Raw genomic sequence first — 23,124 nt, 5'->3', positions numbered from 1 at the left:
TATTGGCCTAATATGTTTAAACATGTGAGAGACTTTGTAAGCAAATGTGATAGGTGCCAAAGAGTAGGCAACATTTCCAAGAGAGATGAGATGCCCCAACAGTCCATATTAGAAGTTGAATTATTTGATGTGTGGGGAATTGATTTCATGGGGCCATTTCCATCTTCTTATGGGAATAAATATATCTTGGTAGGGGTGGACTATGTATCTAAATGGGTAGAAGCTATTGCTACACCTACCGATGATGCAAAAGTTGTGGTGAAATTTCTAAAAAAATTTGTTTTAACTAGATTTGGTGCCCCACGTGCCATAATCAGTGATGGTGGTAGCCATTTTTGCAACCACCAATTTGAAAAATTGATGAGAAAATATGGGGTAAAGCATAGGATTGCCACACCATATCACCCTCAAACAAATGGCCAAGTAGAAATCACAAATAGAGAAATCAAGCAAATCTTGGAGAAAACTGTCAACAAGTCCAGAAAAGATTGGTCCCTTAAATTAGATGACACTCTTTGGGCATATAGAACAGCATTTAAAACCCCCATAGGAACTACACCTTATAGGTTAGTTTTTGGGAAATCATGCCATTTGCCCGTAGAGTTAGAACATGAAGCTTATTGGGCCATTAGAGCAATCAATTTTGATTTACAAGCTGCTGGACACAAAAGACTTTTGCAACTAGATGAGTTAGAAGAATTGAGACTTGATGCTTATGAAAATGCTAGGATCTATAAAGAAAGAACTAAAAAATGGCATGATAAGCATATCAAGAAAAAGGACTTTAAAGAAGGAGATTTGGTTCTCTTATTCAATTCAAGGTTGAAATTTTTTTCAGGAAAATTAAAATCAAGGTGGTCCAGTCCATTTAAAATTGTAAAAGTTTTCCCTCATGGTGCTGTTGAAATTTTTGGTGAAAAATCAGGTAACTTCAAGGTAAATGGGCAAAGGTTGAGGCACTATTCAGTTGGTGAGCCAATTGAGAAGATAGCAACTTGCTATCTCTCTCATTCTCCATAAAATCTTGAGTGAGTATGGTCAAGCTAAAGACCTAAACTTAGCATTTTTGTGCATAACTCCCAATTTTTCATTGATTCTTTATTTCTTTCATATATATATTTGTTTTAAGTTTTTCTATACTCCTTATTCAGAGTTTAACATTGTTCTAATTTCCTTGTGCAGATGGGATGCAATGCATTGCAAGCAAATGAGCATAAAATTTTTTTTTGTTTTTGTGATAGCTTTAAAATTTTTAGTTTTAAATTTGTTCACTTATAATTTTCATCTTTCTTTTGTTGAGTATTTGCTGGTGCATATTGCTGGATTCATTGCCCTTTTTGTTTATTTTAAGAGAAAATTTTTCCAAACCTTGACATCTTGGTTTAAAAAGGAAAATTATTTGAATGTGGATGTGTGAATAGGTGCTTTGAAAAATTATTTTTTTATGAGTATTTGATGAACATAACAAGTTGAACAATTAAATTCATGTTATGAAGGTTTAATCATTTGAAATCTAATTTGTTTCAATTTTTTTAGGTGCTATGAAATTTGGTCAAATTTGGGCAGCAGACTGCACAACCTGCGACATAACCGGGTTTGCTTGTGTCACCGCTTATGTCCGCTGGACACATTTTTGGGCAGATTGTTGCACAACCTGCAACATAATCGGGTTTGCTTGTGTCACTGCTTATGTCCGCTGGGCACACTTTTGGGCAGATTGTTGCACAACTTTCGACACAACCCCCCTATCCTTATGTTCTAACTTGTGTCGCCTGTTTGTTTTGCAGGATAAAAACTCCCTTCACTGGAATGGGCCAGCAGCAAACCCAAAGCCCTAAAAACCGTACCCCATAAGCCCAAGCCCGAAATTAAACCTAAAACCCAACCGACTAAAACCCAAAGCCTACACCCAAGCCCACAACCCAAAACCTAAAGCCCCTAACCCGATAACCCATTACCTTCCTCTTCCTCTCGACATCACCCCCGACACAACCCTCCCATCCCGCCGTCACCTTCATCTTCACCGTCGCCTCCACCACCCACCATTCTTCCCATATTTCTCCTTTTCCGATCACGCCCCTCCATTTTGCCATGTCCGACTCCCCATTATCCTTCGAAAACTCACCCCCCCACTCCTCACAGCCGCTGCAGCCCCAAGGCACCCTGCCCATGCACGCCGACCCATCGCTGGCCCATTCTGGTGACGCTCCGATTGCCACATTCAAGAAGAAAAAGGCGAAAAGCATTAAACCACACAAATCAACGTGCGGCGTCAAGAGGAAGCGACCCGAACCGACCACACAATAACCCCCAATTCCGCCTCCAATGCCGGCCGCACCTGCTGTCCGACGTGGCATCCCGAAGTCGGCGGTTAAGCGCCCCGGTACATCTAAAGGTAACCTTGCATTCCCCTCCTCTTTGCCTACTGCTACACACTGGATATTACCTACTGCCGACATGAAGAAAAATAAGGCAAGAGTTGTAGCTCGACAAATGGTTCAAAGTCGGTATTTGGATGTGTCTACACTTAAATCCTTGAAGATATATGATGAAATGCAGACTCTATTAGATGCTTTAGGTTGGGTGCGATTTGCACATAAACAGGAACTGGTTTACCCCATTTTAGTGTAGGAATTTATGGCCTCCCTGTCCACTAATGAGCATAAAATTGTATTGGATAATGACTTGACAATCAAATTTAGATGCCTTGGTCAAGATAGGGTGCTGTCTATGGATAATTTTCACCATATATTTGGCTTTCCACCTGATGGTCTGTTCAAAATACCTACTAGCCAATGGGACTATAATGCGTGTGAATTTTGGAAGCGAATTGCACCTTCAGCAGGTACCTTCAAACCAGGACACAGTAAGGCCTCCAAGATTGAGAATCATGCTTTGAGATTGCTTCAGCGACTAATTGCAAATACAATTTTAGGCAGAGGATCTAGTGTTGGCACAATGTCACAGTATGATCTATTCTTTTTGTGGTGTGCAAAAACTGGCAAAAAAGCTTCCCCTGGTTATTATTTTTGCCGCCATGTGATCCGCCAGACCACTAGGGGTACTGGTAACATTGTCTTTGGAGGATTGGTCACACCCATTGCCCATTATTTTGGCTTTAATCCTCAAATGCACAAGTGTCCTGCTCTTCCAACGGGTTTGTTATTTTTGGATGGACCTCATTTGGCCAACCAAAAATTTTGTATCAAAAATGAGGCTACCAAGCTGTATGAGATTCCTGCACTAACAGAACCACCACCTAGTTCTCCCACTGCAATTAGCTCCTCCTCAAAGATCGAGCGACCATTTGAGCAGCCTTTTACACAACCTGCAAGCCGAGCTCCACCAGCTGCTCAACCTGCTTCATCAACAGCTTCTGGACCATCCATAGCAACTCTTTTGACATTCATGGAGAATCTCAGTGATGAAATCTATTCTTTTCGGCAAATGACGGATGTCTCTTTTCAAACACTACGAGATTTAGCTGACATATATTTGGATAGAAGTGCTGAAATGCAAGACGAGTTGAAAGTCATGCGAGCTAAGCTGGAGAAGATCAAAACAAACCAGGCACTGGTTTTGAGCATCATCTCTCCACAGCAACCACCACAAGCACCACCACCTCCACAAGATGGCAAGGGCAAAGGACTTCTCATACCTGACTGACCAGCTTTTATTCTCCATTTACATTTCATGTCTTTAATTTCGTTGCTTAATTAATTAGTATTTTGAACTTGTTTAGTTAATATTTTGCTTGTGTTGTTTTTTTTAGTTCCTCATAAAATACATTTTTCTTTTATGTTTCTAGTACATTACTCACTTGCTTTTATGTGCTACTTCGGATTTACACTTGATGGTTACATTTTTGAGCTTAACTTCCTATTTCAACTTTTTGAGTTTAATTGATTTAATGGATTCCATCGCACTGTTTCTTTTGCAATGAGTGCAGCAGCTGTCCAAATTTTATCTAATTAAATTGGCTACACTTCAATGAGGTAACACTTCTTATCTCAACTTGTGTCACTTTCAACACAAGTTGTGCTATCGCTTATGCAATAGGGTAATAATTCTTTATGCACATATAGCCAAATTATCCCATTTCTTGCAATCTTTTAACATTGAGGACAATGTTCATTCTGAGTATGGGGGAGAGGGTAAATTTTTTGCAAAAATTATTTTTCCTTTTTCATTTGTATATAGTGACATACTCATTCATCACTTCATACTTGTACATATTCACATACATACACTTGCATATAGCTTCATATACTTAGTTATGCACACTTAGTTGCATATAGGTTGACTATACATTTATACACTCATGCATTTTATTCATTCATTTAAAATTTTTGAACTTTTAAACCAGTCTTTGAATTCCATAAGCCACTTATTCAAACAATCCAACTTGCCTTTAGATGGTTAGTGGAATGAAAGTTCCAGCTGGGTATAAAGTCTTAAGCATTATTCGTTCTCTTACTTAATAGCTGAAAATTAATACATTCATCTAGGTATGCAGATTCTGATTAGTTATTTTGAGTTTTGAGTGTCTGGATAAGCCTTTAAGGAAGAAAATGGTCATTGTCGTCTCACCATTCCTAGAACAAGCATCTTAGATCTTTCAAAGCGAAATTTTTAACTTGCATTTGATAAGAATATGATTTAGGCATTCCTTCATATTTTAAACCTCACATTTAGCCTTAACCTACCTTAATCTCATTTCAACCCTTGCAAACCCCCCTTGAACCTTAATTCCCTAATTTCTTTGGAACCCAAATCATTTACCTAGCCATTAAACCTAAACACTACCACCTATTATGAGAATAATATTTTAGCAATTAAGTGCATAAAAAAAATAAAATAAATAATGATATATATATAAACTTGGAGGATTGAAACATCTTGAAAAGTGCTAGAGTAATTGTGAAAAGTTGATAAAAAAAAATGGTAACCAAAATATCCCAAAGGTAATTTTGGGTGTGACGTGAAATAGGGACGCATACAAAATAAAAAAATATTATAAAAGTAGTCCCTTTATTGTGATAGCACTTAAGATTCATTGTGAATTTCTTTCCTCTTTATAAAAAAAAATTATATTTGAAAAAAAAAAAAATGGATGCACTTTGAGTTTCATGATTAATATTATTCTCATATTTTGTTTTCCTTATTCCCTTTCTTTGTTAACTACAATTTTACCCTATTTAACCCCATTACAACCCTTAAAAAGACCTAATGATTCTTTGAAAAATGCTTGTTACATTAGTAGAGTTAGATCTTTTATGCTTGCATATGGGTTTGGCAATATAATCTTCCATACATTACTCACCATCTATTTGAGACACATTGGCTATCTATTTCATTTAGGTTTGTTTTGGCACAATTGACTCTTATAGCTGGTTGGTATTTGTTGCTTGGGTTGATTGGTTAATTCTTAGCTATTCTGTAATTGTTGAGAGTGCTTGCTTCATTCTTTGTGCTTTTGCTGGTGGGAACTTGGAATGTTGGTGGCTAGAGGTAAGTTGGTGGTTTGGATTAGTGATTTTTGTGTTTTCAAAGACTAATTCTATTCCCTTCCAAATGAGTTTTAATGAAATTTTGCTTGGGGACAAGCAAGAGTTTGAGTATGGGGGAATTTGATGCATGCATTTTAGATCATCATTTAGGTGTAATTTTTACACATAATTTACCCTTGTTCATAGCTATTATTATAGATATTAGTATATATTTAGTCAATTTTACAATTTTCACACTTCTTAGTTTAATTTTTGGAATTTATTTGTTTTGTAGGTTAAATTTGGAGAAATTTGATGTATTTTGATCAGAGTAGCCATTTGGAGGAGATTAGAGTTGAATTGCAAAAATTTTTAAAGTTGAGTAAAAATGGCCGAGAGCGACACAACCTGCAGCACAACCGAGTTAGCTTATGTCGCAAGTTGTGTCGATCGTCAGATATTCAGGCCGAGAGCTACACAACCCGCGACACAACCCGCGACATAACCGATCCAGCTTATGTCATTTTTACTGGAAATGGTTGACGTGGCATTTCCGTTACTCTGGCTTTTTACCTCACTTTCTCTGGAACCTTCCCCCTTTTACCCATTCTAGGGCAGTCCCCTCACCTATATAAAGTCCCCTTTATCATTTTCTTTCCATAGAGAGCAAGGGAGGCATTTTTGGCAAGAAAAGAAAGAGAGAAAGAGGGAGCACGGGTTCCATTTCTGCAGTAGCAGCAGGAGCTCGTTTTCTGCACTTTTCTGCAGCAGATTCTGCTGCATATTTCTGGGTTTTTCTACCCCTTAGCTTACATTTCCATTATTTCTTCATTTATACATTTGGGTTTGTCTTAAAACTATGAATAGTGAGTAGTTGTTTGAGATTCTAGAGATGGGTTTGTAAATATTGATTTGTATTGTGGTTTTGAACTGATTTAGCCATTTAAATGGGATTTGTTACATTTTGATTTATTGCTTGTGAGCTTGTTGCCTTGCTTGATGAATGGGCCCTCATTAAGTTAAGCTTTAATCCTTAATAGATGGACTAAAAAGTGAATATTAGGGATAGATAATCTTGCAATAAACTTTATTTTCTTGGTGTTAGAGATAAGCTAAGAGGATTAAGGGGAACTTTCTAAAATTCAATTAGAGCTTTAAATGGGTTTTTGTTAGGTTTGAAATACTGTGAAAACAGGGTTTGATTTAATGAAAATCAACTTTGAAATGCTTGAAAAAGGTTTCAAAAATTTAAGAATTGATTTCCCTCAAAATTGCAATTCTCATGTGTTTGGCTAAATTAGGGATAAACCACATGCAAACAATATTGAAAATCCAATCTCTAGAATCACTTTAATTTTTATTGAATTTAGATTTAATTCCTCTCAATTTCATAAATAGAAATTTCAAATTAATTTTTGGTAATCTAGTTTAATTAATTTTAGTTAATTGTTTGATTTAGTTTTAATTCCTCAAATACCAATTTTAATTCCAAATTTCATTTTATATCTTTAATTTTTATCATTCTAATTAGCTTATACTTTTATTTCCAATTTAAGCACAATTCCCTGTGGGATCGATATCATTTTTTTTTAAACTATACTACTGTGACCCGTGCACTTGCGGACACCGTATCACATATATGGGTTGAAGAAAGCTTTAGCACATGGAGGATATAAAATGATGGAGGTATCCATGTGAGAAAATGGTCTTTCGGTGGTGTATGAGTAAGCACCATCAATGAGCTTAAATTGATGGTTTTATCAATTTTCTCACCCACCAACTTCATTTCTGACTCATTTACATAGAAGCCCTGTTCCAATAACCCTCCAAGGATAAAAAAGTTGTTTTCTTTAACTTTAAATTCCATTTCTTCTTCAAGTAACTCCTTTGCTTATAGAAGCTCTATTGGTAACTCATCTTCAAGGGATTTTTCTTTTTCTAATTGAGGCTCCACTTCTTCTGCAGATTCAAATTCCCATGAAGCATTGCCATATCTTAACCTATTGTCCCCACCTTGATTATTTAGTTCCTCCTCATAAAGACCATTCATGATCTTGATTGATAGCTCATTTTTCTTCATTAATGTTTCAAGATCATCCAATTTAGCTATCATCTCTTTAAGTTTCATTCCTTGGTCTTTTTGAATCTTCAATAATTGGTTAAAGAGATTTTCAAATTTATCTTCTACCTCTTCATGTTCCACTCCTTTCTCTTCTTCAAACTCAAATGGTTGGTGTGAAATATTGGATTGGTTATCGTATGGGAGATATTGGTGATTCCAACCCTACAGTAAAGGGTCCCAATGCCAATGGTAATTAAAATTCGCCATGTCATTCAACAAATGAATGACAACCTTATGACCTCTTTGAAGAACATGATCACCAGCTGCCCTAGCTCCATAATCTACCCAATTTCTTGTCACTTCATCCAAACCATCGTAGAAACAAAGAATTAGAGATTGATTTGAAAGGTTATGGTTGGAAAATCTCTCTACCATATCATTGAATCTTCCCCAAGCAGCATAAAAGGGCTCCAAGTGCAGTTGAGCAAAACTTGTGAAGACTTGTGCATGAAACATTTCAAAATACCTCACAAGATAAGCAAATGGAAACAAAATTAGAAATATAAAAGAAAAAATTCAAAAAGAAAAATGCAAAGTAAAGTAATAATAAAAGAAAATGTCGAAATTAACCAAACAACCAAATCATCTAATATCAAACAATAATTCCCCGACAACGGTGCTAAAAACTTAATGTGTGTGATCCGCAAGTATACGGGTTGTATCAAGTAATAAAGTGATAAGTAAAATATCATTTACATGAGAAATTGTATTTAAGTACTAAACTATGGTTGTTTCAATTATTTAGACTAATAGTAATTTGTAGGAGAACTAAATTAACTAAATGCAGGAATTTAAATGGAAAATAAAGAAAATAGGCAATGGCAATGTAAATAAAATCTTAATTTAAGCAAAAATTAACTAAATTAATAATGGATAAGCAAGAACTAAGACTAATTTATAGTAAAAATGATTCCAGAATTGGGGTTTATGAATTAAATCTATTGGGATTTCTCTTAGTTCATCCAATTTTAAGAGAAAATAGAGTTTGAATGTGATTGATTCTGAAATCCTTTGATAATTTTTTCAAGCAAACCGAAGAGTATTTTAAGAAAACTAAACCTACTTTCGTATAATATTTGATTCACTTAAAACCTATTAAGTTTTATAATCAATCAATGAATCTTCTTAAATCTTTAGTTTATTTTTAAATCTAGGTGTTTTTAAGTTCTATTCCTTGATTATCTATCAATGATTTTCACCTTTAGGTTCTTTAATCAAAGACTAAAAAGTAGACCCAATGGAATCCAACATTAGGTAAGTCATAAAGTACACAAGGAAAAGAATCAAAACTCATATTTATATAAATCTAGATAAAACCCAATCCAAATCCACAAATAAATTCAAAACATTACAACACAACTCTGAAATCTTAGAAAAAATATTTTATCATAGTAAAATTTACAAAAGAAAAATGATAAAACTAAGAAAGGAAACATAAAAATAGAAAAACCTAGGTGAAAGAGAACCCAAAACTCTAAAAAACTGCAACTAAATGTCACTTGGTAGTAGCTCTCCAGCAGAAATGGTGTTCTCCCTTCTCTTTCTTATTTTTTTTTCTTTTCTTGCGTTATTCCTTCTTCTTACTTCTTAGGGCAAAAAACTAGAAAATTATGCTTTTATATGGACTCAAAAGTTACCCTAAAGTAGGTCTAAAAATGAATAAGAGCCAATGAATGGATAGGAGATGAGATGTAAAAATTTCCAAGTCAGCAAAACTTATCACCTTTTGGGTTGTCTGTTGAGGGTATTGCTTACCCTCAGCAACATTTTAAGCAAATTTCGGCTTCTGCATGGCCTGTCTCCTTAGGATAAGCAATACCCTCAACAAATCTCAGTAAGTTTGTGTTGAAATGAGTTTTTTCGCTTATGCTTGACTTCCAGCTTAACCTGAGCCACACCTTAAACACTGCCGCACACCCTAAGTAAGATCTCAAGCAGGATCCTAAGCAAATCTTGGTAGGTTTAGATTTCAAAACTTATTTTCTTCATCTTTTTTCTATTCATTAAGCTTTCAAATCTCCTCAAATCATCTCCTAATGCATCATTGACCTTTAATTTACCATAAAAACCTATTAAAAAATCCAAATTGCAAAAATAAAATATAAAGTAACTAAAATTAATAATTTACCTAAAATAAAGCTAAAAACATAAAAAGTACTTAATTATTAGGGTGAAATGGATGCAAAACTATCCTAAAATGCCTATATGAAATGAGTGTAACAATATATTCAACATATTTATATTTTAAATCTATAATGAATCGAATTTAAATAAAAATTTCCCATATATAAATTGTTTATATCATGTTATGTATATAAGGATTGTAAATAATTATTGATCTTAATTTTTTTAAGAGAAATTTTAAAAAATTTGTGATATGAATCATGTGTATAAATATGAAAAGAGGTTTATTATGAATTTTAATGCTCTTAAATTTAGTCAAATTCTAGTGCTGATTGTAAGTGAATGGGTGATATCACAATAAAAATGAAAATTATATTGAGTGAAATTTATCAACCAAATTAGGTAATGAAGCACTAAATCTGGCACTAACCAGATTATATATACTGTGATTTGCCTAGCACCCACATTGACTTAAGTCATATTGTTCAAACAAATATTAATAATTATGCTGGTTGGTAAGTAAAGAGTAAACTCCCTTGAAGCTTCCATGATTCCATTATGAGAATTCCATTAGTCCAAGACATGAGAAAGTGTGCAATAGTGGTCTGAAGCTTTGAATTATTAGTTGTGGAATATGAAAAAGCAAGTCTGAATAAGTAAGATGATAAGAAATTTCTTGTTGAAAATTTTGGCAATTGTTATGATTAGGATACGAGCGGAGTCTCTATAAAGGGACAGGCAGTTGCGTTCCTTTTCCAAGGCCCAAGCTCCTGTTAATTATATGCATTTCCCTTAATTTCAAAGCTACTAAGATGGGCAAGAGTATGAAGATTTTCATTGCCATACTTACCTTCCTCATCATTTTGGTTATGGCAGCGCTTCCAACATCTGCTCGTCCACTTCAAAAACCCGGTATGTACCTGTTACTTTACAAATTAAATAGATAGTTTCAAGCAAAATTATTTAACGTTGATGGTGTCTTGTAGACAGTTGCATAGATGCATGTCCAAGTCCATCACTACCCGAAGGACCAGGAAAGCGCAGATAGATGAACAATAAAAGTACGGAGACTGCTAATTAGTTAAGAAGCTCAAGTAAAAAGTATAATCCTGCAAAGGAGGAAGATTCAAGATATAAATACGTGGATTCTAATATTTTATATATGAATTTTACTAAATATTGTATTTTAAATTGACAATAAATTGAATTTAAGCAAAATTACGAGCATGTGAAGGATGCTGCCCATTGTTTCTTTTGTTTGTTTCTGTTGGACTTCAATGGTTAAGAGAGTTGCATTCTCTCTTTTTTGGTGTTGACATAGATAACACCAGGAGGATATATAACCTAGTTCTATAATAAATTGCTTTACCCTTCACTTCATTAACAGTTTTGGTATGAATTCTTTTTTTCTTTTTGTATTGTCTGAACAAATACCAAAGAAAATGAATTGATGAAATAAAAAAGAAATTTTTTTTGACAAATAATTTTCATTTATTAAGCGCTATGTGTATTATGTGTATAAGATGGAAAGAAACTCGTTATGGATTTTAGAACTTATTTGATTCAAAATGTTTTAAGAAAATATGAAATAAATATATTTGATATGTAAATTAATTTCTTAGGAAGTAATTTATTTTAAAATTATAAAAAATAATAATATCTATAATATAATTTAAAATATAATAAATTAAAATGCAAATTTGTAAATTACATTACACTTAGCTATGAAAGTGTAATTTACCTAGTACCACATATATAAGTTACTTTAATTGCATAATAGAAGTAGAATGACCTATTTTTCAAAAAGTTAGTTCGATAATGCTAATAAAACAAGACTCCTTTTTAAATATTTCAGGAAGTTTTACTTCTTTAGTTTACTTACCCACAACTAAATAAAGCCTTAGTGACCTTATAGAAAGTGCAGAAAAGAGTTTTATTTTGGTCTGTATTATCAAATCAACTTCTCAGAAGGCATTTTGCTTCTCTTGTGCAAAGTAAGTAACTTACTTAGATAAGATTTGGTAAAGTTACACTTCTTTACTTAAGTATAATATGATTTATTAATTTGTTCTTTAATTTGTTACACTTTAAATTATTTTGTGGGTATCATTGTCTTTTATAAGTTAGAAACAAATTACTTAATATAAAAGTTAATTTATATACCAAATACATTTATATTTATATCATACTTCACAAAAAATAAATTTTCCTAAAAGTATACTTTCAGAAAGTGAGTATTTTAAATCATGGATCGTAACAAAGGCAATGGGTGAGAAAAATGTTTTAGGTAATTTGAGGTATTTAAGTCTTTAATTTTAATTTTTATACAAAATAATATTAGGTCAGCATAAGATGCAAATCGACTGTATCATAAAATAAAAAGTTTATTATTCAATAAATTAATATTTATAAAATTTTATATTACAAATGAAATATGAATGGTTTCACTATAAAAATTAAAATTAAAAGACATAATTAAGCACTAAATCCCTCACTAACCACTGATTTGCCAAGCACCCAGATTGGCTTAAGTAATATGATTGAACATTATGAGGGTCGAAATCAATATTTACAATCAAGGGGGACAAACTTTTTGAAAGCTTCCATGTAGGCCACTGTATATTCTTGGCTGCCAATTAAGAGTAAAATCCACGAAAAGCTTTGACGTGGGCCACAATTCAAGACTTGTTAAATATGAACATAAGCTAAGTCTTCCAAGCTTCCATGGAAAAATTTGGCCATCGTGGAAATGAATAGCAAGTGAGCAATACAAGTCGTCATATCTTCCAATTAATTCCCATGGAAGAACTTGGTCGTGGTAAAATATATATATAAAGCCCTACTATATGCATTTCCTTGCTTCAATTAAGATGGCTAGAGTAAGAAGGTTTTCATTGCTCTCCTATCATTTTCGTCATGTTGGCTATCGTAGATTGTCGGCCATCAATACATTGTCATTCGCCTCCCCACTGTAGGTATGATCCTCACTGTCAAGCTACTTGTCTAAGTAAACTAACACCAGAAGGTAGGGGTGGCCACGGTTCAGGAATTGCCGGTTACGGTTCATTAACCGCCGGTTTAGGTTCAATGAAATCATGAACCTGAACCAAACCTCCAGGGGACGGTTTGAAAGACGGTTCCTGAACCGCCCGTTCCGGTTTGAGCCCTGGTTTAAAATGGTTTGAAGGGCTATTTGAAAAAGAACGGTTCAAGACAGTTTGGAGGACAGTTTGGAAGTGGTTTAGGGATGGTTTAAGGGTAGCTTAGATAAAAAAAATTAGAAAAAAATTTTATTGATTCAAAATTTAAGTTTTATTTGTAAAAATATTTTAATTTTTCTTTGAAATCTTTCAATCAAAATAAAATAAGAAAAAAAAAGAAAGAAAATAATTTATCTTTAAGAAAAATTTAATAAATAAAGACTTGAACCTAATTAAAAAACTAGAGATGAAATTAATTTTTTTTAAAGAAATTAGCAAAAAGTGTATGAACTTAATTTTGCCTAAATATCCCTTTAGGATTTAGAGGAATAAAAATTTCTAGTTCTATTACTTGCCTTTTTTTAAAAATTATATAATAATTGATAATTAAAAAGTATAAAAGAGAAAAAAAAATTAAAATAGAGGGTATTGAAAGAAGATTTAAAGTAATAACAAAGTAATTGAGATAGTATTGAAAATTTCAGTAAGTATATAAAATAATAAAGTAGGAAAATTGAGAGAGTATTGGAAATTAAAATGAGTGTAGAAAATAATTATTTAGAGAATTTGAGAAAAATTGAAAAAATATTAAGAATTGAAGAAAATGTAGAGAATAATTGTGTAGAGAATTGATGATATATATAAATGAATTAGGAGTCAGGTAACATATTTATTGAATTTTTTTATATTTAAATTGCCGGTTTAATCCAGTTTGAAATCGTCGATTCAATTCGATTCGGAACCGCGGTTCACGGTTTTTAAAAATATGAACCTGAACCAAATCGCAGAATGATGATTTCAGTCCGATTCGAAGTCGGTTCCGATTTTGATCGGTTTTAGTCCGATTTTGATCGAACCGGTTCCGTTTCGGTTCCGGACTGTGGCCACCCCTACCAGGAGGACCAGGGAAGCACTGATGAGCCGTACTCGTTGGTTTGGAGACCCAGAGGATTAGTTGAAAAAATATGCTAATGCGTATGTAATGGTCTACTACTATTAAATATTAAGGATCGCCAGCGGAACTGTCTTTTTCCATTTTATATTTTATTGATCTTTCAATTTTCACAAGATTAATTATTACACGTCTGAGGTAGAATTCAACGCATGCATCTACCCATGCTTCTCAACTGAGTCGCTTAATCAATTCATTCGCTAACTCATCTTTTGTCAATTTCGTTTAGAAAATCCTTTTTTTTTTATTAAATTTTAATTAATGTTGGAACTTATGACTGATTTTTAATACTATTAAGTTAAAATTTATTAAAATATTAATTAATGACTTGACAGATAAATAAAATTGAAATATATATATAACATACGAGTCAATATTAAAATTGGATTGCCGGTAAAAGCAAAGCAAAATTGATTCTTAAATTTGCAGTTAGGATACTTGGCCTTAGTGCAAGGCAAGATCAGTGTTTTAAAATTGGGATCAACTAATCAAATTAGTTTAATTGAAAAAAAGGTCATCTTAAAAGCTAATAAACATTAATTTTATTTGAATGTTTGTTCTTATTAAATCAATCAAATTAAGAAATTAATTATAATTAATATCTTTTATTAATTAAATTTTAAAATTTTATATATTAAAAATTAATATTATTGAATTAAAAAAAAATTAGTAAATAATTGAGAGAATGAGAACTCGAATTTGAATTTATCAATTAAAATATGCCTTCACTCGTTACTAAATTAGGTTATGCAATTAAAATTAAAATTAAAAAGTAAGCTTTTTTTTTTCTAATATAAAATTTTTAAAACTAAGCTTGCTGGTAAGTAAAGAATAAACTCGGTTGAAACTGCCATGAATCCGTTACGTGGACCATTACTCTAAGACATGAGAAAGTATGCAGTAGTGGTCTGAAACTCCGAACTATTAGTTGTGGAAAGTTAAAAAGCAAGTTTGAATAAGTAAGACGATAAGAAATTTCCGATTCAAAGTTTCAGCAATTGATATGATTAGGATGGGAGTTTATATAAAAGGACAGGCTGTGAAATTTGACGTTAATTTGAGAAGCTTTCAGTATATCTCATTGCCCATTGCATTATTCAAAATCTTTTCAACAAAACAATTATAATCCTCCATAAACAAAATGTGGTAATAAATATAATACTCAATCAATAATCAAAATAACTAGAATTAATAATGAATAACTATTGCAAACTAAATGCCTAGCTAGCTATAACATAATTAAAGACAAATAATCAATGGGTTTAAAATTTAAAAATATTCTCCCTCAAGATGCAAAACATGGTTTTCGGGGGGCAATCCATTTCCTTGTAGAAGAAATACACCATCATCTTGAATTGTCCAATTACATTGCAAGCATTGCATTCTCACTTGATATGCCCAAAACACTCCATGATTAGTGTGGTTTAGATGAACATAACACCAAGCTAGTGGAAACATAAAATCATATAGTTTCCATGATATTTCCATCCCTGTCTTCAATACGTGAAGCCCATCGTCATAATTTTCAGTGCCACACATAAAAGACACATCATGGGTTGCATTATTCATAAGCCTTATTTCTACTATAGGGATTAATAAATCAAGGAACTGTTTCCATAGAGAAACCTCAGCCCTCGACACCGCAGACGAAGATAAGAGAAGCATAATGCATAGTATGCATTTTACGTTATTAGTTGTGGAGATAATCATGGTATCCCAAAAGTGATAATAATGATGATAATGGTGATTCTATTGCAAATCAATAGAGAGACTTTGCCTTATTTCAGATGTTGTTAACAATCTTAATGGTTAAACTCCTTAAATAAAGAATACCTGAGCCAAAAATAGTTATTTTTCTTGTCATGATTGCTTGTTAATTAGTTAAAATACAACCATATCATTATTGTTTGAATTAAGACAGCAAATTAGGACAGAATGTCTAATTTGGGCATAAAATCTATATAGTTTCCCTTTTTTTAATTTCTTAAGAATGTGAAATGATGTTGTAATTAAAAATAATGCACATATAGATATGCCAGTTCTACATACCTGAAAAGTACTAAAAATTACAAGAGAATTCAAAAGTGATATATTTTGAGAGAAAAATAAAATCTTAATTAGAAATAATTTAATTTGAGGCATTAGTAATTTAAATAGTTTAGCCTATATATTAAACTTAAATTTATTAATCCTTTGGCAAACCGAGTCAATGAATCCGGATTAGCATGATATTTGAATATAGAATTTTTATTCAGAACATCTATATGCATGAAAGATAATTAATGTAATATTAATCAAGAAAATAAAATTTTCCTTCATTGAGCTTTTAGCTCACTCCCTTATCTTACAATGTGTGGAAAAAGATTACCAGTCATCAAAATTAAAGTTACGTTTGGTAAAAGGTACAGTAATGTGATAAATTATGTAATTCAATCAAAATTTTAATATAATATAATGTAATTATTATTACGTTCTTATATTTAATTACAAAATGAAAATATAAGTAGTTTAATGTAATAATAATTTTAATATTAATATTTAATTTATTTATAGTGCCAATAATAAGTGGCAGTAGTTACAGTGAATGATAATCAAATAATAGTAATGGTTGAGTGCTGATGGTGGCAGTGACATTGATAGTTAGGTGGTGGTGGCGGCAAGTTGTGGTAGTGCTAGTGGTAGTGGCTAGGTAGTGGTAAAGGTACCAGTGGTTAAGTGGTGATAATGATAGTTAAGTGATGATGGTGGTGATAGCCATAATGGTAACAAAGTGGTGATGATAGTGATAGCAGTGATGACGATTGTAGTGATAGTGGTCGTGGTGATAGTAGTGATAGTGTGGGGTAATAGTGATAGTAGCAGTACTGGTTAGGTAGTAGTCACCAATGACAATAAATAAAAAAATTAAAATAAGTAATTATTATTATATTTATTTTTATATATAATAATCATTATATTACTCGAGACATAATTGATTACATTTATGTAATTATGATTTTATTATATTAAATTTTTATATGCTACCGAATAATATAATCAAATATACAATATTATCATGATTACATTATAATTTTAATTAAATCATACTATGTCACACCTTACTCCTCTGTAAGGTATAACATGATCCCGTATAATTCCTAATGAACTACCGAACTTCACCTACCGATAACTCGTTAAGTACCCTACAAGGGATTTTAAACCATTTTCTTACTTTTTAATAGAAGTGTAAAAACTTGTTCAAATTTTTGTCTAATTTATTTTTACGCAATTTTTGGAAAAATTTCGGCAGAGTACCGTCTATGTTTGAAAAAAACAGTTCTTCAAATACCTGTAAAAACACTTCCAATATTTCTTTTTCTTCAAACTCACTACTACCTCAACATAGATTCAATATCATTTCTTAATTCATTTGTCATAAAAAAAAAATATACTCAATAATTTCATTCATTTTTCATTAAAGTAAAAACAATTTACATTCATCAACCAAACTTTATATTAGCAAATCCAAAATGATATTATTACAACTTTATACAACTGCTCATGACCAATTTTTACATATACATACAGTTACATACACAAATATAAACATTACATTCAGGGTATAAATTTATACCTGACAAAACTTCAGGAAAGGTGGCTTCAAGATCCTCAGCAGCTCACTCTGCTGCTCCTTTAGTCTCTATATCTGTGATAGCAATAACAACCATCGCTGAGTACTATGACTCAGTGGTGCACAACATACTAAAATAACATTTATGTATAATTTAAATCATACGTATTCAAACACATTGCTGAAAATAGAAAACATATGCAAAACATGATTTATAAACTTTTAGTCCAAACAATTTCATTTAGGAGAACTCAAAATGAATTCATAAAAACACACAGTTATATCATACTATTCGAAACATATATATCTAAATAGCCAGAGGCTTATGAGAAATCACAAGGCTAGCTAGCTCAAATATATTGGTACCCATTCAATTTCTTCTTCTATGACACACACCTCAGCACTTCAGTCAAAGAAGGAATCAAAATTTGAAACTATTTCTTCCCACTAGTCATACTAGTGAGGTATTCAAATATATGGTCATGACACTGTAGTTTCAAAATTATCTTAACAATTTACTAAACATTTATAGTCATTTCAAACACATACAAGTAAACTTTTAACAATTTAAGTCAAAAGTATAATACACATTTTGCAATATAAGTAATTCATTTCATGCATTTTGCAAATGAATTTTAAAGAATATTAATGTTGTGCACAAACCTTAAGCGAGTCGCCTCTTGGCCTTGACTCGATGCTTCGGGTTCTTTTCTGGTATTCTTTTCAACTGAAACATACAATTTCATAGTGTTTCAGTACCATAAATTATCATAAGTACAAAAATAATTTCAAATCTAACTTTAATATACTTAATTTGACATTCTTTGAAATTTGTATTTCAGGGTTACTATTCACGATACTATTCAAGTCAATTTGTTAACTTTCTAATACTTAATATATATGGGAATTCTAATTTCACCCACATACCATATTTTGGTTACCTAATTTGTTGGTTTTGGTTGTTCTCTCAAACTTCAAGTCCCTTAGGCACAAATTTCAAATTTTTAGTTTTGATATTCAGTTTTGCACTGTTCTATTGGTTATGTTGCTGTGATAATTTGGCTAAGTTTTCTTCACAGAAGTTGTTCCTTATTGTCTTAACTTTATTTCCCCTTTTGAATCACTCTATTTGGAGTTTTGTAGCCTAATTTATAGCCATTTGAACATAGCTGGCCAGATTTGGTGTTACCCAGAATTCTGGGCATTTACTGATTAATGGCAGTTTTTGTGGGTTGATTGCAGGTGAGTTTTTGGACAGCTTATGATCAAATTTTGGGTTTAGTTTCTTCATGAAAATTGTAGGGCTATGTCTTAGATTTCTACTGGTAAAAATTTAGATCATTTGGACCTTTCTAGGCTAAGTTATGGTCATTTACGTAACTACTGTTCATTTGGTCATTTTTGTATAGATCAGTTTGCCAATTTCGGATTTGGTCTAATTGTTCACTAAGTTATGGTCACTTTCTGGGTATGATTCCTGAATGAAAAATGTGCCATTTTGTGTCTAGTTTCATTCCCAATTCGCTTCACACCAATTGGGTTGGTAAATTTTCTATTTTGGTCCCTGAAAAGGACCTAGGTCAAGCTACTTACAGGTTGACCCTTACCAATCCGAATTTAAATTTGTTTCCAACAATTCATACACACCACAAATGGTCACAATTGACCATTTCTCAACTCAAATAAGGTCAATAACATCATTTGGCCAATTCTCAAATTTTTCATCAATTTTTCACATGCTCAAAACCCTAACTTCACACAAAGCTCAATGTAATGTAATTTAAAGTGTGTATTCATGTTCTACACACCTAATTCACCTCAAATAGCCATTCAAAACCATCAAACTCATTCATAACAAACCCTAACCCTAGCTGGCTGAAATTCATGTTTGGTCCCTCATTTTGATTTGTTTCTTTTCTTTAATTTCTAAGTTAATTTAAGTAGCTAAGCATGCATTTAAATAGAAAATTGAAAGTTAAAACATTAACCTCCTTCTTTGAATTTTCAGTCTTCAAATCTCTATTTTTCTTCCTTCCTTTTCTTGATCAATAGTTGAACTAAGGTGCTAAATCAAGGTTTAATCATAATTTAGTGAAATTTTTGGGGGATTTCTAGGGTTTGTGAAGCTTTGAATTTTAGCTTCAAAGGAGGAAATATATGTGAGAGAGATGAGAGAGGGATGAGGGACGGCTAAATGTGTTGAGGAAGATGAAAATGAATTTTCTTTTTGTTTTTTTATGTCATTTATCTCTTTAAATTAGCCATTTGACTTGGTCAATTATTAAGCAAAATTAATTTTTATTTTGACATCATTTGTGATGTCATCAAGATGATGAAATAAAACTTTTTTCTTTTCTTTTTTTATTTTCATTAATTTTTCAATAGTTCTTTAATTTAATTCTCGATCCCAATATTTTCTTTTCCCCAATTTTATTGGACAGTTAGGTCAGGAATCAAATCTAGGGGTGAATTGACCAAATTGCCCCTCAATCCGGTTTGCAAGTTATTCGATATTTCTTCCGAATCCCTGACCTAATTATTTGACCTGCTTAATAACTCTTTTTTGTGATTTTCTCTTTTCTACTGTGTTCGCAATAGTCCTAAGAAACGCAGCGTCACATTTTACCGTTCGAAATTTGAGTTTAGATTGACCTCGCAGTGATTCCCGAGAAGGTCACCCATCGCTGTGACTCCCGGCTCATTTAACTTCTTATGTTATGTTTTTCTTCTTTATACTTAACTATTTGGTAATTACTAATTATTTGTGTTCAGGGCTTAACTAGGTGTCTTAGACGTCATTCTACTTCTCTTGTCCGAACCGACATCGGCTACCGGAATAGTGAAATATACTAGTCTATGCAAATAGGGATGTTACATACTAAACATAATCTTAAAGGTAGAAAAGCTTCAAATTATCCTGTCTTTAGTGGTCCTAAGAAAAAAAGTAAAAAAAAAAAGATAATCGTATTATTTATAATCACTTGAACTAAATATGAAAGTATATATAGGATTTTTTTGCCTAAACTCAGGTCTATTATGGACCTAATATACAAGATATATAGTGAAATACACTTATTAAATATATGGATACAACATATTTATATTTTAAATCGATGGTGAATCGAATTTAAACAAGAATTTCCCATATATAAATTGTTTATATTATGTTATGTATATGAGGATTGTAAATAATTATTGATCTTAATTTTTTTAAGAGAAATTTTAAAAATTTTGTGATATGTATCATGTGTATGAATACGAAAAGAGCTTTATTATGAATTTTAATGCTCTTAAATTTAGTCAAATTCTAGTGCTGATTGTAAGTCAATAGATGATACCACAATAAAAGTTAAAATTATATTGAGGGAAATTTATGAACCAAATTAGGCAATAAAGCACTAATCTGGCACTAACCAAACTATATATACTGTGATTTGCCTAGCACCCACATTGTCTTAAGTCATATGGTTCAAACAAATATTAATAATTTCGCTGGTTGGTAAGTAAAGAGTAAACTCCCTTAAAGCTTCCATGATTCCATTAGTCCAAGACATGAGAAAGTGTGCAATAGTGGTCTGAAACTTATTGGTTTCAATACCCAGGGAAGTTTAAATAATGCCTAATGTAATGTCCTACAGCTATTAAATTAATATTAAGGATCGCCGGTGAGAATGTGACACAGCCATTGAAGTTTTTATATCCTTTAGATATTAGTATTAAAGAGAAAATTAATAGAGGCTATAGCAAGGTCATATGGTGCGAACGGCGTAGAGTATTCAGAACAGGTAAAAGCTTTCACATATTGTTTTGGAATATTTCCAAAGTCAATCTTTCGTCCATGCAATGTTTCATATCTTATTGGTGACGTTGGTCCTTCTGTGGTTGCCTTGGATTCTCCAGCTATAATTCTTGATTCAATTTAACTAAATAAACATCATGCAGCTTAAATAATATTAGGCCCTTTCCACCTTTATCATTCCTCTTTTTTTTTCATGGACAGGCCTACTAATCATGACACTCTATAGCTCTCCCCCAACTGATCCATATGCTACTCAATTGAGTCGCTGAGTTAAACAACTCAACTCATTCACTAACTCATTTCTTTTATATTTTTTATTAATTAAAATTCATAATCTTATTAATTATTAATAAATAATATTTTCTATTAATTAAAATTACAAATTTTAATATTATTGAATTAAAACTAATATTAATAAGTAAGCTGGTTGGTAAATAGAGTAAACTGGCTTGAAGCTTCCATGATTTTGTTAAGCGAGCCATTACAGGAGAAAGTATGCAATAGTGATATGAAACTCTGAATTATTAAGTTGTGGAATGTGAAAATAAGTCTGAATAAGTAAGATGATAAGAAATTTCTCGTGGAACATTTTGGTAATTATTATGATTAGGATTGGGAATATTACACTAATTTTCTATAAATTAATATTTTAAGTGAATTTTTTTTTCTCAAAAATGAAATTTGACGTTAATTAACTAAATTGAGAAGCTTTCAGTATATCTCATCGCCCATTGCATTATTCAAAATCTTTTCAACAAAACAATTATAATCCTCCATAAACAAAGTGTGGTAATAAATATAATACTCAATCAATAATCAAAATAACTAGAATTAATAACGAACAACTATTGCAAACTAAATGCCTAGCTAGCTGGAACATAATTAAAGACAAATAATTAATATTGGGTTTAAAAATATTCTCCTTCAAGATGCAAAACATGGTTTTCTGGGGGCAATCCATTTTCTTGTAGAAGAAATACACCATCGTCTTGAATTGTCCAATTACATTGCAAGCATTGCATTCTCACTTGATATGCCCAAAACACTCCATGATTAGTGTGGTTTAGATGAACATAACACCAAGCTAGTGGAAACATAAAATCATATAGTTTCCATGATATTTCTTGCCCTGTCTTCAATACGTGAAGCCCATCGTCATAATTTTCAGTGCCACACATAAAAGACAGATCATGGGTTGCATTATTTGTCAGCCTTATTTCCACTATCGGGATTAATAAATCAAGGAACTGTTTCCATAGAGAAACCTCGGCCCTCGACACCGCAGACGAAGATAAGAGAAGCATAATGCAAAAAATGCGTTTTACGTTATTGCTTGTGGAGATAATCATGGTATCTCGAAGGTGATAATAATGGCGATAATGGTAATTCTATTGCAAATCAAGAGAGACTTTGCCTTGTTTCAGGTGTTGTTAACAATCTTAATGGTTAAACTCCTTAAATAAAGAATACCTGAGCAAAAAATAGTTATTTTTCTTGTCATGATTGCCTGTTAATTAGTTGAAATACAACCATATCATTATTGTTTGACTTAAGACAGCAAATTAGGACAGAATTTCTAATTTGGGCATAAAATCCATATATTTTCCTTTTTCTTTTTAAATTTCTTAAGAATGTGAAATAATGCTGTAATTAAAAATAATGTAGTTATAAATATGCCAGTTCTACAAACCTGAATCCGGCTTAGCATGGCACTTGAATATAGAATTATAATTACATTAAAATCGAAGCATTGAATTTATAATATTTTGGGATCAACAATAAAATGAAAAATTATGCAAAAGAAAAATCAATAATTGTTGTCATTGTT

General features: G+C 31.9%; 1 long non-coding RNA gene across 1 annotated transcript; it reads left to right on the top strand.

Annotated features, from left to right (window-relative positions):
• The first annotated feature begins 10,326 nt into the window (after positions 1–10,326).
• Positions 10,327–11,115, top strand: LOC131175549 (uncharacterized). The gene is made up of 2 exons (XR_009145736.1): positions 10,327–10,647; positions 10,722–11,115. It is a non-coding gene; the product is annotated as an uncharacterized LOC131175549 (long non-coding RNA).
• The last annotated feature ends 12,009 nt before the right edge of the window (positions 11,116–23,124 follow it).

Source organism: Hevea brasiliensis, chromosome 17 (genome assembly GCF_030052815.1).
Source record: "Hevea brasiliensis isolate MT/VB/25A 57/8 chromosome 17, ASM3005281v1, whole genome shotgun sequence".
NCBI classification, from domain to species: Eukaryota; Viridiplantae; Streptophyta; class Magnoliopsida; order Malpighiales; family Euphorbiaceae; genus Hevea; species Hevea brasiliensis.
Note: the sequence above shows the minus strand (reverse complement) of the source record. Positions and strands in the feature narration are given on the sequence as shown.